Genomic DNA, 16,498 nt, shown 5'->3' with positions numbered 1-16,498 from the left:
GCAATGCCACATCCTACCCCCAATGATCGCGTCTCTGCCGCAGCTCAGCCTAAAGGAAAGGAGTTCGTAGACAGCACTATTAACCCTATCACTCCTAGGCATGGGTGATCACAAATACTAAATGAACACAATGAATCCAAGGCAGAAATTGCAGTGTAACACATACAGTAGCTGTATCGGTACATCCCCAGCTTACTTACCCAGCTGTACTGCATCCCATGTGTCCGTCTTCATTCACTTTTCCCCTGTGAGTCCCCTCTCCAACAAGACACAGGATGGCATCGATTTATTTGCTATCTAATCTACCCGGCCACTTCTCCCAGCAAATACAGACATATGGCAACGTGATTACCTCAAGGCAATAAATATTTATTGCAAATAATCACATGTGACTGCTGAACAGTTTCCAACTAGGCTGCTTTCCGAAACGTTGTTATTAAGCAAAGGCAGCGGTCTGGGGAGAGCGCATTTCTACCTATATTTTACATTGCTTATCGGGCAGAACTTCTCTCCCCTACCTAGACCAGTGTCTTCTGTGCGGATCAGTTAGCCTCACCACCATCTCAGAACCCAGTATCCCATAGTCTGGCTTGTTACTACAGACGGGGAGATGCCCCAGATCCATTACACTTGCCTTACCAGCTAGCAGACAAATCCTGCTGGAGGTCTGGGAACGCCCCGGGCTAGGAGCTCACTAGTCCTGACTCCCTTTGATCCAGGAAGAAAACATAGAGGCAGCCGCCCTTCCACTGAGCGTTGGAAGCCTAATCTGCTCGCCAGCAGGGACATCAGATAGAAGCAGCAGCACAAGCAGCAGGCAGCATAGGGGGGGTTGTGATGGGAGGCACAGGTTGAGGATGTGTAAAGCAGCAGGGGGGGGGTTATTAGAGAAGAGAAGGTGTAGCTGAGCTGAAGCCATAGGAGGAATGCAGAAACAGAGGCAGAAGAGCCAACTCACCAAGTAGTGATGGAGATCAGCAGCAGCAGCAAGCAGCTCTGGCAGCTGTAAGATCCATGTCTCCTGTCTATGCGGTTGGCAGGGAGGAGGAGGAGGCAGGATGTGAGCGCACAGGTCCTGAATCATTCAGGCACAACCTGGGTCACGTGATGCCAGCCACATGCATCATTCAGCATCTTGCCCTGGGGAAGGGGATTAGGGGAGAATTGGGCTGCTTTGGGATCAACTGGGACAACCTGGAAAAGGTGCTCCATGCAACAAGAGCAATGAGAAAAGCAGCTTAATGACAGCCAAGAGCACATGATGCAGTAAAGCACACAAAGGAGTCATCTGATAGAGATAAACAAATATGTTCAGATAATAGACTAACCCAAGCTGCTTGCCAAAATAAGTACAGCAGTGCTGCTGAGCTGGAAATGGGAGCTTACTGCACTGGTGCCAGTATTTTGTGCTATTTCAAATTAGAATTGTTCCTGTTTTACCAAAGGGAAAACTGTTTTTCCAAGACACTGAAAGCTTTCCAAATATCTTTGAATTAGTATTTGATGTCTGCTTCCCTTACAAGATATATGGTTCTAAATACATTAGCATGTACATGTATGAAACGCATCCTTCACGCTACTAAATAAGCGTGCATATGTTTTTACCCAAGATAATCATCCCTTAGATAATGTGTCTGCTAAGTGATCTGTTTATCTACAACACTCTATATCCCCTTTGCAATTGGTTAAGTCTATGCATGAATTCAACAATCTGATTTTTGCTGAAAGCTGGAGGATTCAGCAATTCAAACTTGTCCATCTAGGATATGGAAAACTTTTTGTTCATAATAAGTGCTTTAAAACAAACTCTTTTTGCCCCAAATGTAATGAAACAGGTGTTAATTTATTCCACTACCTATGGTCTTGTCCGAAGATTGGTAACTTCTGGAACATGGTGGAAAGATTCTTGAACCACAGGTTGAATTTAAATATAAAGTTATCTCCTAGTTTCGCTCTATTACACATTAAAACAGAGGAGATGTTATCAAGCATTTTACCAGTCTCCTTAGCACAAAAAATTGATAAATTATTATTTTTGTTTATGGCTGCCTCTAAAAAAGCATTATTTTATTATTGGTTAAAAGAGGAAACCCCTCCTATAACAGAAATTATTTCTTATCTTAATCAGCTTAGCTGGCAAGAGGCCATCAAAGCAAAAACAAGTGAACCTAAACCCAGGATTCCTTTTAAAAATACATTTTCTTTAATGCTATAGATATAAGTAATAATAGAATTTATTTAAATAATTCACGAACATATAAGCAAAATTATCCTTGATTTTGCTCTCTAGGAAACTTTTCTTTTCTTTTTATAGTTTATCCACTGGGCAAAGTTAGTTAATTTGTTTTTCTCTATTTAAATTACTTATTTTGTTTCTCTGTAAGTATTCTATTTTCTTCATTTCTTATCTGTTTGAAGGACAAACTGTCGAATGTGACTAATGTTGTACAACCTATATTTAAATCATTTGCCATTATTCATCCTACATGTTTATTGCAAAACTTCAATAAAATGTTAAAAAAAAATAAATAAACGTGCATTGTTTTCTCCTTTCTAAACCCCACCTGCTCCCTTGAACCTATTCCCTTTCGTTTCATCAATATTTACTCCAGTGCTCACTTCAAATCTATTATTTTTGTTACTTTTTGTTGCTTATCTTTCTATGCCAGCCTTCTACTGTTCATATTGCAATCTCTTGTTTAAACCACTAACTGTTAGCTAGGGTAAATAAGACATTTTGCTCCCATACGGAGCAATGGGGACTTCTCCCCACTGCTGCATATGGGAGTTTAAAAGCCTGCGCATGCACGCTTGCGGGGGGGGGGGTGGAGAGAGGTTTGGTAACGCAAGGGGGGGGGCACGAATGGGGGGCGGCCTTGGGGCATCAGGATTTGATATCCGGCACTGCTAGCAGCCAGATAGGTGCTAAAATAAAGCTGGATCTCTAGACCCTAATGCCCCAGAAGTAAGCAAAGTTCGGGAATGCTGCTCTAGGCCTGGGCCTTTGAATGAGTCACATATGTAAGAACTTTGTTCTTCTGAATACTTTGATAAGACATATTCAAAGAGTTACCCAAACTACATGTGGTATGTAGAGATTAATGTATAAAGAATGCAATTTTCATGGCTGAACCCCAGCATTTTCGTTGTTGCAAAGGCTGCTATTATTAAGTAAGTAAGTAGCATTTACAAAACCTTTTTCATTGAATTGACACATTTTTCAATGCAAATTGATGTATCAATTCAGTAGGATGTGGTTGCCTGCTATGAACATTCAAACACCATTTAGCTCTCTGCCGTGTTACAGCTGAATGGCCTCTAACCATGTGCACCTTTATCAATAGCATTTGGATGGACACAATATTGCATCAATCTATACATTTTGCACTTCAACTGTATGGGAAAATGGGCCTAATATGTTTTAATGTCAGGTTGGCTAGGGGTACTCTTGATGTTTAACATGAGAAGCAACTATTAAAGGAGAAGGAAAGGTAAAAACTAAGTAAGCTTTATCAGAAAGGTCTATGTAAATACAGCCATGAGCACTTACAGTAATGAGTCCTCTATCAAAAGAAACACAGGATTTCTTGTCTCTTTTTTTGTAAACATGATGTTCCAGTGTCTGACTTCCTCTCTCAGAAAGATCCTTAATTCCTGTGGCCAGGGTCTCTTCTCTCTCCCCTCTCCTGCTCCCCCCTCCCATGAGAATTCTAAGAACTCCCTCCCCCCTCCCTTAGGAATGTGTGATCTGAGCTATAACGGTTAGACTGCAGGCAGGAAGCTATTTAAAATGGCCGCTGCTATCTTAAGCAAACATAGAAAGCTTCTAAAGCTGTTTACTCAGGTATGATAAAGCTTTCTGCAGAATAAATATAATGTTCTAGGTGGCACTAATGTGGCAAATTTATTGGCAGTAAAATGCCAAAACGACTTTCCTTCTCTTTTAAGCAGGTTATAAAAATACAGAAAGTTACACTTTAATGTACATTAAATAATGAATAATGTACCCCTTATTGTAAAATATAAGAATTTTATAAGTTACCAAGCAATTCAATGACCATATGAAATTCAGTAGAATGTGATTGCCTGTTGTGGAAATTCAAACACCATTCAGTTCTCTAGTGTCTCATTGCTCAATAGCTTTTAACCTTTGTTCGCCTTCGGCCTTGTGCTTTTATACAGGTCTTGGAACTCCAAGGCGACATTTATATCCACATATTTTACAATAGGAGATACATTTTTTATTATAATACACAAGTTTTAGTGAATCTTGTGAAAGGAATTATATCACTAAGCACTGATTATAACTGATGACATCGCTTACCGCCATTTATAATTAAATAATTTACAGGATTTTCATGGCTCTTGTCTATAATAAAAGTTTTAATGTTGCTAAAATATTATAATAATTTCTGTACAGCATTCCTGGGGCTGCTATATAAACCTGAAATGCAATCATAGGCAAACTGAAAGAGTATTGTAGAAGTGTTAGTCTGCAGCAGGTAAAGGGCCTGGAGTAGGACACTTCTGCTCTATAGGAAGTTAGCTTTAATACAGAGGACTGTTTGGCACACAATGAGTGCACAAAGTTTATAGCAATACTTGTACTTTTCTGTGATGTACTTCAGGCACAAGGGGCAGTGTACAGTGCACTCAGGCACAAGGGATCCCTTAAAGGAGAAGGAAAGTAATTTTGGCATTTTAATGCCAATAGATTCGCCTCAAGTTAGAACAGTGCAAATTAGAACATTATGTTTATTCTGCAGAAAGCTTTACCATACCTGAGTAAAGAGCCCTAGATGCTCCCTCCATTCGTTTAAGATAGCAGCTGCTATTTTAGTGTGGTGTCAGTAGCTTCCTGCTGCAGCTCTAGCCATTGGTAGCTCAGATCACACATTCTGATGGGAGGGGGGAGGGAGTTCTTTTGTATTCTTATGGGAGGGGGGTGCAGGAGAAGGGAGAGAGGAGAGAGCTGTACAGACACTGGCCCCGGGAATTAAGGATTTTTCTAAAAGAGGAAGTCTGATATGGAAGTACATGTGCACACAAAAGGAGAGAAGACATCCTGTGTTTCTTTTGATAGAGGACTCAGTGCAGCTTTTCTGTGAGTGCTTATGGCTGTATTTACATAGACCTTTCTAATAAAGCTTAGAATGATATTTCCTTTCATCATGCAAAAAACAATTTACAATTAGTGCAGAGTATCCTTTTTCTCAGTATTAAAAAAACAATACCTTGTACTTGATCCTAACTAAGATATAATTAATCCATATTGGAGGTAAAACAGTCCTATTGGGTTTAATTAATGTTTATATGATTTTGTAGTAGACTAAAAGTATGGAGATCCAAATTACATAAAGACCCCTTATCTGGAAAGCCCAGGTCCCAAGCATTCTAGATAACAGGTCTGATACCTATTTAATATAAATATAGTGATTCTTGAATGTGTGCTGCAGGAAGATATCTCCTTGCAAGTTACCAATTACTCCATAAAATAGTAATTTAGGGACTCTGGTGTTATAGGAACACTAGTGATTATAGGCACAGAATAACAAAGGTTTAGGGAGCCTCTCAAAGACCAGCAGCGATATACTGTATACCTTTATAGGTATTCACTCTCTCATGGAAAGCCATTCTACCCTACCCTGCTAGTAATAACAATATCTTTTGGATGTCTCCCTCTTAGACCTTACTGTATGACTGGGTGGAATAGGCATTGTATTAAAATAGGTTATTTCTACACTCACCTTTTCACTTCATGCTGAAATCCTGTTATAGGGGTATGAGAGGTATTATATTCATGCTACAATTAATGTGATAAGCATTTTCATTATTTAAAAGGGATATAAACCCCCCAAATTGTTTTTTGCTTGATGAAAGGAAATATCATTCTAAGCAGCTTTTCAATATACATTAATTAAAATGGTTTTAACTGCATTTGTAAATGTAATTGGCACTGAAATCACCATGTGTCTGTCCCAGAGAAAAAGCAAGGGACAGACAGATACTGGTATACATAGCAATTGCATATATAAATAACCTTATGTTTTTACAGTTGAAAACTTGTGACTAGTGTATATTGGAAGGTTGTTCAGAATAAATAATAGATTTTTATCAGGCAAAAGAGAGCGTGGTCATGAAAATGAGCTTTAATGAACATGGAGTTTATTATTATTATTATTATTATTATTATTAATAACGTGTTTATAAAGCGCCAACATATTCTGCAGTACTGTACAATCAGTGGGTTTATACATTGGACATGCAGAATTACATACCAAGCAACCAATAACCGATACAAGAGTTTAGTCTCATTTGTGTGTTCAGACCAAGCATGTAGGAATTCAGTCTCATTGGTGTTTTCAGATCATGGATGCTTCAAAGGAAGAGTTTACACCTAGGTTAAACATGAGCCAAATAGATTTTATAATTAATAAAATAAGAATTTACACTTACAATCATCTTCTTGGAAGGGGGTGAAACTATTCTGTCTAATAAACTCATCTTTCTCCTGTCTACAAGCCTGAGTCATGGACAGCAATGAGCGAAAGGAAGGGGCTCATTATACAGAGCTTGTTATACAGTGCATTTCTTTAAATAACTCTGCTGATACCAGGGAGGGCAGTAAATCAAAGTTTGAAAGAACATCTATGACAAGTTTTCAAAATATGTTTTGCTTGTTAAACATAGACAAGAGTTCTTACACTTTAATACCCTATTCTTCTATGTTAAGCTACAGACTGCATGGGAAAAGATGACAGATTGGTTTAATCCATTTTGACTGGTATTTACAGTATAGAATAAAATAATTATTATTGTTAACAGTTAAGACATTGCAACAGGAACACTGGAAAAGTACTAGGAGTTTGCAAAAAATGTAACTGAGCCTTTATATAGAAACGAGCACATATAAAATAATAACTCTTAGGGATGATATTGCTCTTCAGCCCCCTGCAGAGGCAAGCAGAAAGACAAACAATGGAAAGATACATTTCTATTGTAGACAGGAATATTGATAAAACAGTGGGGGAGAAAGTACAAGTGGAAGCCTGCTGTTTACTGGGCTCAAAAGTCCGTGGGCAAAGCACTTCTAGAACAGGTACCAGATACAAGGTTTAAACTTTTTTTACTTATTGGCTTACTAACACATGCACTAAAAGTGCTTGCCCACCAGTAATGGTCATCAGACTGACAGATGTATCATTACTTTAAGTTTGTGCCTAGCCGCCTTCCAGCAAAATTCTGAACATGTTGATGCAACCCACTGTGGGAACCCTGGTGCTACTGCCAGGTCTGGGATGGGATGATACTGGGTTCCTCAGTATCAGTAGGCACAGTAGGTGCAGCAGGTATGGTGGCACACCGTTCATCAAAGGAGGCAACATTGTGGCAATGCAAGACTGTGTTTGGACACCATTACCTTACTAAGTCAATTTTAGAGCACTGTGTTTAGAAATGACCCCTTATATGTATGTTCTAGAGCTGTAATTCCTGAAATTCAGGCTAGGTGTAGGTTATTTACAAATGGATATAGTGCAAAAACCAGGCCTTTAGCTTGTCAAACAGTATAGCAGATCTAACAACATGTTTCAATGTTTTTTTGTTTAGTTAAATCTTAAACCTTTCTTTTTTTACTTTTTCATGTATCCCAATAGTCCCAAAATGTTATTGCACAAGGCACAGACAGACAAGCACCATAGTGGATTTTTTTTTACTTGTATGTGTCTTGTTGCCAGGCAGAAGCTTATGTTCTCATGCACTGGAAAGAATTTGCTTGGCTCTCTGATCCACTAAAACTGACAGATGCCTCATCACTAACCTGTGAATCATAATCTTGCCGTTTTACTCTGCCTTCTTCAGCTTAGATCCGCATTATACAGTCCATACATTTTATCATAAATCTAGGTCAGATTTTCTTAACCTTGTTAGAGAGGGAGCCAAAGTAAAACCGAGAGGCAGATTCATGCCCAAACATTTGGTTTAGAATTAACTAGGCAGTGCAGAAATGGTGATCATTGGCACCAACCCTAAACAGCACAGGGACCCATATATGGGTCGGTCCCAATCCATAGGTTCTCTACACAAATATATTTTACAATCAGATGCTTTGCTAACTGGTTCTATGCAATATAAATGTTTAGGCCTGTTATTTTGTGGGGGCAGGCTTTTAGGCCATATTTCTTAATCATGATTACTCTGTACAAGTACATTAGAGGGGATTATAGGCAGATGGGGGATGTTCTTTTTTCCCATAAAAACAATCAACGCACCAGAGGCCACCCCTTTAGATTAGAGGAACGGAGCTTCCATTTGAAGCAGCGTAGGTGGTTTTTCACGGTGAGGGCAGTGAGGTTGTGGAATGCCCTTCCTAGTGATGTGGTAATGGCAGATTCTGTTAATGCCTTTAAGAGGGGCCTAGATGAGTTCTTGAACAATCAGAATATCCAAGGCTATTGTGATACTAATATCTACAGTTAGTACTAGTGGTTGTATTTATAGTTTATGTATGTGAGTGTATAGATTGGTAGCTGGGGGTTAGGTGTGCTGAGTTTACTTGGATGGGTTGAACTTGATGGACACTGGTCTTTTTTCAACCCTATGTAACTATGTAACTATAATCATCTACTAATGACCAAAATTAATCCTTCTTGATAAATCTGTAGAACGTAAGTTGTGCTTAGTACAAGGCAATATGTGTGCTGACATACATGTACGCCTTATTAATGTACAATAAGATTACCAGATCATGTGAAAAATCAGGGACACTTAAAAGGGCTTCACTTATTTCATATAATTCAAATGCAGATGCAGCAGCTTATACTGTATGCATTAGAACTCTCCCTGATTTTTCAAATGATCTAGTACTCTTATTGCACAGGTTATAAATGAACATAACTGGCTTTTTATGGCCCCAATGTCATGATAGTTCCATGGGTCCTCTATAGACATATATAGGTGATGTAGTGTAATTTTTCTTACATAGTAACTTCTGCCTGAGGCTAAGTTACCCATAGCAACTTCCTTCAGCTGGTCTGGGGACATTAGATGAAAGAATAGAAATAACTTGTTGCCATGGGTTACTGCACAGGGCAGATTCAAAGCATATTACTGCTTAATCTTCGTTTCATGTTAATTCTACCTGTTACTGAAGACTCATAATGAACACTAGTGGTTGTTAGCAAAAGGGAATACAGCAGGCAGTATCTACTGGTAGGGGGTGGGTTGTTTTCCTGTTTGGAAAGTTTGGGGCTTGAGTCATTTTTTCCTTTTAAGTACAGAGACACAGCATGTCCAGTATAATAAAGGTCACAATAGATTATATACATTTTCCATTCCTGTTTTCTTCAAAACAACAATATGAGTGCAAAAGGGAGATATTTGGAAAACTTTTCCAATGAAGGATACAGACTGGGTGACTGTTAATGAATCTATTCAGAACAAATAGTAAAGCCCAAAGAGCACCTTCAACATATCTAGCATAATTGCTGTATTACTTTTTTCCCACATTGCAGATGTGCGACTCTTTGAAAGAGAAATAGAGAAACAGATGTTTGTGTATAAAGTACATCACTGTATTGTAATGATATAAAGCTGCAACTCCCAGCCTACCCATGCCAACTCTGCTACATCTGGAGTGATATTATTTGCATATTCAAGCTTTAATAAATTAGTCCAAATTATGCCAAATTTGTTGCAGCAGTAGAAATCTCTCACCATCTAAAATGAGCTACAAAATGAAATGTTTACAGAAGTGCATAATGAAGAAATCAGACATTTCTGAGTGTGTTCAGTTAGAATTAAGAAACAAAAAACATCAATTACCCAAACAGATTAGTCTTGGAAAATTGGAAAATTTACATTTGCTGTAAATAGAGTTTCCTAATATACACAGTGAGATTTTGTGTACAGAGAATAGGGTATTCAATGCATGCACTGATCTCTAACTCATGGAATTTTCCCTTGGTGATATCAAACTAAAAAGCAACAAATGTACTTATCGCATTGCAGTCAGTTGCATGAAAAATTCTGTTTATTAAAGGCACTTGCATCCATATTTGTTCCTTGCACTTCCATATAGCTCAGTTTAATGCCACTGCCTCCTGTTCTGAACCAAATTGTACCTATTGATGCAGTGGAACCCTGGCTCTACCCCCTCCACACCAGGTAGTAGCTCCAGGTTTCCCACAGCAGCATTAATTGTCACAGTGCAGATGTGCCAAAGAATTGGGTGCACACATCTCAACATCTTTGCTTGGCAGTGGCAATGCAAAACTGCACAATCAACCACATCTCACCCATCTCAAGTAATGGCAGCTTACGCCAAACAAGGGGATCTCTCAGACCAGTTTGGAGAACCATGTACAGGGCCAAATCAGGCTGACTATATTGACGAATATTGACCCTCTGGCCAACAAACGGAGTATACAGCGGGGCCTATGTTGGCATGTATTACATGCAAATTATCCTAATTTGCTTAATTTGTATATATTATCATTATTCTTTAGTTTGTTGCCTAAAGATTACTTGGATTCCTTGTGTGCAGGGTTCTTGCTGTGAAGATCCCACATTGTTACTGGGTTACAGGCTGAATGAGAGGATAGAACAGGTTGGTGTTTCCCAACCTCAGCTACTATGTTATGTTACTTTTTATGTTTATTAAAGTGCTGCTTTCATATGGAGAAATTCAACTAGCTGAAGGACCACATACAAAATGTAGTTGGTTATTGTAATTCCCCTGACTAGGGTTAGAAGTGGTGTACCATAGGGTTCTGCATATATATATACTGTATATACATATATATATATATATTTACCTGCAACAAGGAATGCATACAAAATATTGTTGTTTTTTTTTACTATACTACCAAGTGAATGTATGTATGTATAACTTTATTTATAAAGCGCCACAAGGGTACGCAGCGCTGTACAGTCTTACAGAATACAAAATTACACACAGGGAGGACAAGTGATATAATAAATAAATACAATAAATACATATAAGTGTTCTGATATTTTAATAAACACTAATGAGACTGTCTCCAATATTCAGCAAAGCTTTGGTATTTAATAAAAGAAAATGACAATTCATGCACAGACACTGTACTTAGTTCAGTAAAGTAACAATGTTACCAATGGAATGGTGCCATTTTTATCCCTGAGGCAGTTTTTGCTGCAACAGGTAGACTGCATTCCCAGAAATATTCAGACACCTGCCTGACATCTCATTCTGAAAACAAAACAAAATGAATATAAAGTCACCCTTCCCTTTGTTACTTTAACAGACTTTACTCTTGTAGGAAGATTTTCGCTAGATGTTGGGTAATGTCTTCCATTTGGCCACAACAGCGTGTGAGTGTATGCAGTGAAATGAGGCCTGTCCCATAGTCTGTTTTTAGATTATTTTAATTTTCCTACTCTTATGTTCCCCAGTAGCAGCTCAGTAGGCCTGATTGTTGTTTTTTATCACTTGTTACAATTTAATACACCAGTTAATACATTTCTAAACAGCAGCTGTAGCTTCAGTCACTGCACTGCATGCTCACAGACCTTTACTCACATATTATACAGAGCAACTGTCTATTCATTATTTCTGGTATACTGTTAAAACGATACTTTTTTAAAGTTTGATCTTTTACAAATAATACATATTGTACAAATTGTGCTAAATCTGATAAATAACATACAATTTTGTGTGCGCTGGACTGGATAGCTTTGCTGAGTGCAGTCCAAGAATTGCCTGGAGAACATTTGGTGCCTGTTATAGAAAACATTTTATCTGAAAAACTGTTTACTTAGCTTAGTGGCTGTTGACAAACTACAAATGTCAGTATCCCAACGATAATGGCTGTTGTTGAGATCCTGGGAGTTTTAGTCCAGCTGCAGAGCAGCCGGGTGAATGACGGGTTATGTCCAAGACTTTGTGAAGAACAGTCCGAATACTTTAAAACCATATATGCATAAAGAGCTTTTTCCCTATAAAATATTAACACATTTACTTTCCTTAAGCAATTTGCAGAGTGCAGAACAGTAGGTTTTAATTACTAGTCTAGCATTTCCTAGCAACTGAAACAAGCTGCTAAAGAGCAGTGATTACTTACCCGACATTAGATCTACTCTTACCTAAATGAGAATGAGCCTTAAAACAATGCTTGACAAGGAGCAGTTTTGTTATGAAGTGCTGTTTATAGCAGCATTTATAGAAAACAAGTTTATTTTCCTCTTTTCAAAAGATAAAGGGATTCTGTCAGTTTCAAACTAAAAGATCTTTCTTTGTGCAGAAAATCAGTTTATGTTGGTTTTTTGGTCCGGTTTTGTTTATCAATTTTGAACATTAACCAGGATTTGGGTACAAAAGTGGAGGGCAGGATAGGTTATCAGGCATTAAATACCTTTTGTTTGAATTATTCAGCAATTATACCTGATTGCTGCATGTAAATGTTTTTAATGCGTGATCCACAGGTTAGCAAGGGGAAAGGCATTTTTGGGAGACTTCTTGCCCTTGGGTAGCACAGATCCAGCCAATGCTTTCTAAAGGGAAGGCTCACCCTCATTCATTAAATAATTAATGCTGTCTTAGTGTAAAATAGTACAGACCTCAAGATCCCATTTGGCATTATACCCGGTAAACAGACTGTGAGCAAAGGATATGTGGCAGATGTCTTATCTTATTTAAATTCCATCATGCCATTCCAATTCCTATCTATTTTCAGACATGACCACAAAATGTGCTCTAAGTTCATTACATTTGGGGCAGTCAGCCTTGTCAGTATCACCCATTTGGTTACGGTGCAATTGGGTGGTATAAAGGTGATGAAGCATTTTAGGATTAACACATGTCTGGTCAAAAATGGTATATTAGTAAGATTTAGTAAGATGAGTAAGATTTTAGTGTGCACCATCCTATTCTTCATTGGTTAGTCTTGACCAATCACGCTGTTAGGGCTGATGTGCCTAAAGGTCCCCATACACATTGAGATTTGCTCGCTTGGCGAGATTGCCAATCGAGTGGATCTTCACCCAATATCCCCACCTACGGGTGGGCCATATCGGGGAGCGTGTAGGCTATAATTCAATCAAATTATATTGGTGCCAATGGGGCAGTCGGTTCGGGGAGCCGATGCGGTCCCCGATCCAACTGAATTTTCTAACCTGGCCAAATTCAGGCCAGATATCGGTCGAGCATGCCCCTTGTTTCCTACCTTTAGAGAAGAGTGGTAGGACTGAGGTTACCAAATTTCTGTCCAACTTTGGGATGGGTGGATTGTAGAAAATTGGGTTAGGAAGACATGTTTAAATGTAAATAAGCCATTTGGATAGCCTGTATACCTTGGCCATCTCTAAGCAAGTGTTTCCTGGTGACAAGCTGACCTTCTGGTACTGCACCCCCAAGGTTTTTATCTTGGCTCTAGGTCACCTCATATCTGGAGATGCTGAATTTGAGGGAGGTAGGAATTTCCCCAAAGAGGGAGATCAAAGAGGTGATTTCTGGCAGCAAATGATTCTTGTTTAGTTTTTGGGCCATGAGGTTTAGGTTGGTGTTTTTTTTTTACATCCCTAGCTATTACTATCCCATGGTACATGAAGAGATCAACCCAAGTCAAAAGAATGTGGGAAGGCATGAGGCTCAATATCTTCATCTATAAGGAAGATACTTAATATCTCCCAGCTGAATATGAGGCCAGAATATTTCCCAAAAGCATCTACTGATGCCAGGACTACCTGTAAAAATGGGATTGGGTCACTGTCAGTGCATCTGTCAGTTACCAAAGCTTGGGGACTGACTCAATATACTGTATATACATAGAATATAATAATAAGTAAAAATACAAGGCTAATTAGTAATTAATTCAAATTATTAGTACATGGCAGCTCATAAACCTGTGCAATTAGCATCAGAATGTAATAATCAGCCCCATAGAATCAGCTTCTATGACATGTAAATCTATTTTTCTGGTTAATGATTTGTGACAACCCCTAAGCTTAGCTTCTCAGCAGCTGAATCCAAGATGGTGAACCCCTGTACAAAATATGGAAGGCCAGGATCATAAGCTTTAAAGGCATTCTGTCGTGATTTTTAAAGTTTACTTCGTATTTCTAAATTACACTGTTTACATAGATAATAATTCACTGTACTATTTAAAATTTTATTCTTGAACTAAAATATGTATTTTTTAGCTGTAATATTGGTGTGTAGGCGCCATCTCAGTGCATTGTGCCGGAGTCTGAGCTTCAGAAGGAACCAGCGCTACCCATTAGAACTGCTTTCAGGTAACCTATTGTTTCTCATACTCCCATGTAACTGGAGGAGTCCCAAGCCAGACTTGGATTTCTTACTATTGAGTGCTATTCTGATATCTATGGGGAGCTGCTATCTTGCTCCCTTCCCATTGTATTGCTGCTATGTTGAATTGATTAGAAACATGGGAGGTTGAACTTAAGATGACACCGAGATTTGGTTGGCCAGTTTGTCAGATTTCGACCGTACTGCCTGGGCAGTTGACAGACTATACAGTGATCATTTGTCCAAATTGGAAATCTCATCTTCCAAAGCAAAGGTTTAGAATATATTGCTAAATTTACAGAAAGATTTTTTTTTCCCAGATTAGATTATAATTATTTAAAATAAATAAAATACAATACCAAGATTATGGTTTCAGAGTAATGGTTTAACTACACAGTTGCATCAGATGTGCCATTTAGGACTGGCATAAGGGTATATAAATACAGCTGCTCAGCATCAGTACCAGGGGCATTCATAAATGAGCACTTTGTTCGCCCTCTATATTTTACATATTGTTCTCTTCCCCTACAGCACAGTTACATGCACATTCATTTGCAGTTCTGGAATTATCCTGACACATTTTGACAGACAGCAGCAGCTTCACAAATTGCTTATTGCAAATCTTGGATTAATATAGGGGCACAGAGACACAAAGTCGCTGCAATGGTCTGGTTTTGTAGAGAGGCAGGTCTGCTCATATCAATGTAGTTCCCTGACCAGACAGATAATGTATACTCACTAGCGTCTCTTGGGAAACTACTGAACAGACCACATTTAACAACACAGTGAGGCCTAATTAGGCTGAAGCTATAGCAGTGGGCTATATATCTAGCAAACCAGGATGTGGCTCTATGGAATGGTAATAATTATCCAACATTCCACCCATTCTGTTCAGTAATATTTAGATTCTTTTCACCTAACACTGTGGTAGGTTATTATTGCTTGTCAAGTATAAATGGAAACGCAGCATTTTTTAATCCCACTATAATTATGGCTGTCAGTAAGTGTTATGTGTTAAAACACATTTCATTTTTCAATGTAAAACCATAATAATTTTCAACTTTTTAAAGCATAACAAATTACTGTCAAATATACTCTTACAATGTCATTGGGAATGTTAACTGGGATAACAGGGATGTCATACTTTATTGGCAGCTCTAAAACTGGCCTGGAGTAGAACTCCCAGAATCCTAGGCTAAATCTAAAGAGCTGAGTTTCCATCAGTTGTATGAAGAAAGCACTGGCCCCTAGGCAAGGGAGATATCGGAGGCCTCTACAGACAATATAAATTGCCTGTTCATTCATGCCTCATGGCTGGATACCCCTCCATCTCTACTCACTATATATTTATTACATTTATGTTATTAAACCTGTCTTTCTGCAATAAATTTCAACCACTGCATTTAGTTTCCTGCTTCTTAAAATATACAGAATGTGTGTGGGCTGTGTGAGGAGACGGACTGTAGGGCCTGAGGTCTGAAATCCCTAATGTATGTACTGAAAAATTATTCTTTGACAATATGTCTTTTGTACTTTTAATATTAACTTTTCCCTAACGGGGGCCCCTCTAGTGCTAGGGCCCAGAGAAAGTGCCCTCTCTGCCCTATGCAAAAACTGCTATTGGTAACCAATCCATCATTAAAAGTGATATGCTGATGTTCCATAACCAGATTATTCATCTCCATAATCACTGTGAAAGATCTTTAAATCTAGTATAATTAACCACTGCTTGATATATTTCCAATGATCATTCCTAGGTCTATTTCCTGCAATGAATGACGCAATCAGGTATTGTAATATATCACATTACTTGACCCAGATGTCTCAGCATTTACCCATGACAGACATGTATTAAAATAGAAGAAAGAAATTGCTCAGGCCATTGGCAAACATCTGTTCCCCTAAATCTCCTCATCAATCTTGCATCCTGAATAATGAAAACATGGTGTCTCATTTAGACATTAATGCTCTTTGCCAGAATTTGCTAAGCAAACTGCAAACTTCATTCAACTGATATTGGAAAGCACTGAACGTATGTACTTAAGCAGAGGTGTAATTAAAAGTTAATGGGCCCCATAGATTTCAAGTTTTTATCAAAAATATTACAGCATGCTCTCTATACTCCTAGGCTCCCAGTAGTGACAGGCGATGCTTCCCCCATTACCCCTAGAACTGAGTAAGTCCATCTTCTGTATTTTGGATAACTATTCTATACAG

General features: G+C 38.4%; 1 protein-coding gene across 3 annotated transcripts in view; it reads right to left on the bottom strand.

Annotated features, from left to right (window-relative positions):
- Positions 1 to 1,239, bottom strand: part of slc7a14 (solute carrier family 7 member 14) — a 35,354-nt gene extending 34,115 nt beyond the window's left edge. The window contains exon 1 of one of the 3 annotated variants that reach the window (XM_012963403.3): positions 959 to 1,239. The gene's annotated coding sequence lies outside the window, so the exon portion shown is untranslated. The other 2 variants (XM_012963404.3, XM_002931549.5) reach the window with 2 other exon arrangements.
- Between the last annotated feature and the right edge of the window lie 15,259 nt (positions 1,240 to 16,498).

Source organism: Xenopus tropicalis, chromosome 5, assembly GCF_000004195.4.
Source record: "Xenopus tropicalis strain Nigerian chromosome 5, UCB_Xtro_10.0, whole genome shotgun sequence".
Taxonomy (NCBI): domain Eukaryota; kingdom Metazoa; phylum Chordata; class Amphibia; order Anura; family Pipidae; genus Xenopus; species Xenopus tropicalis.
This window is presented reverse-complemented; position numbering and strand designations above follow the sequence as displayed.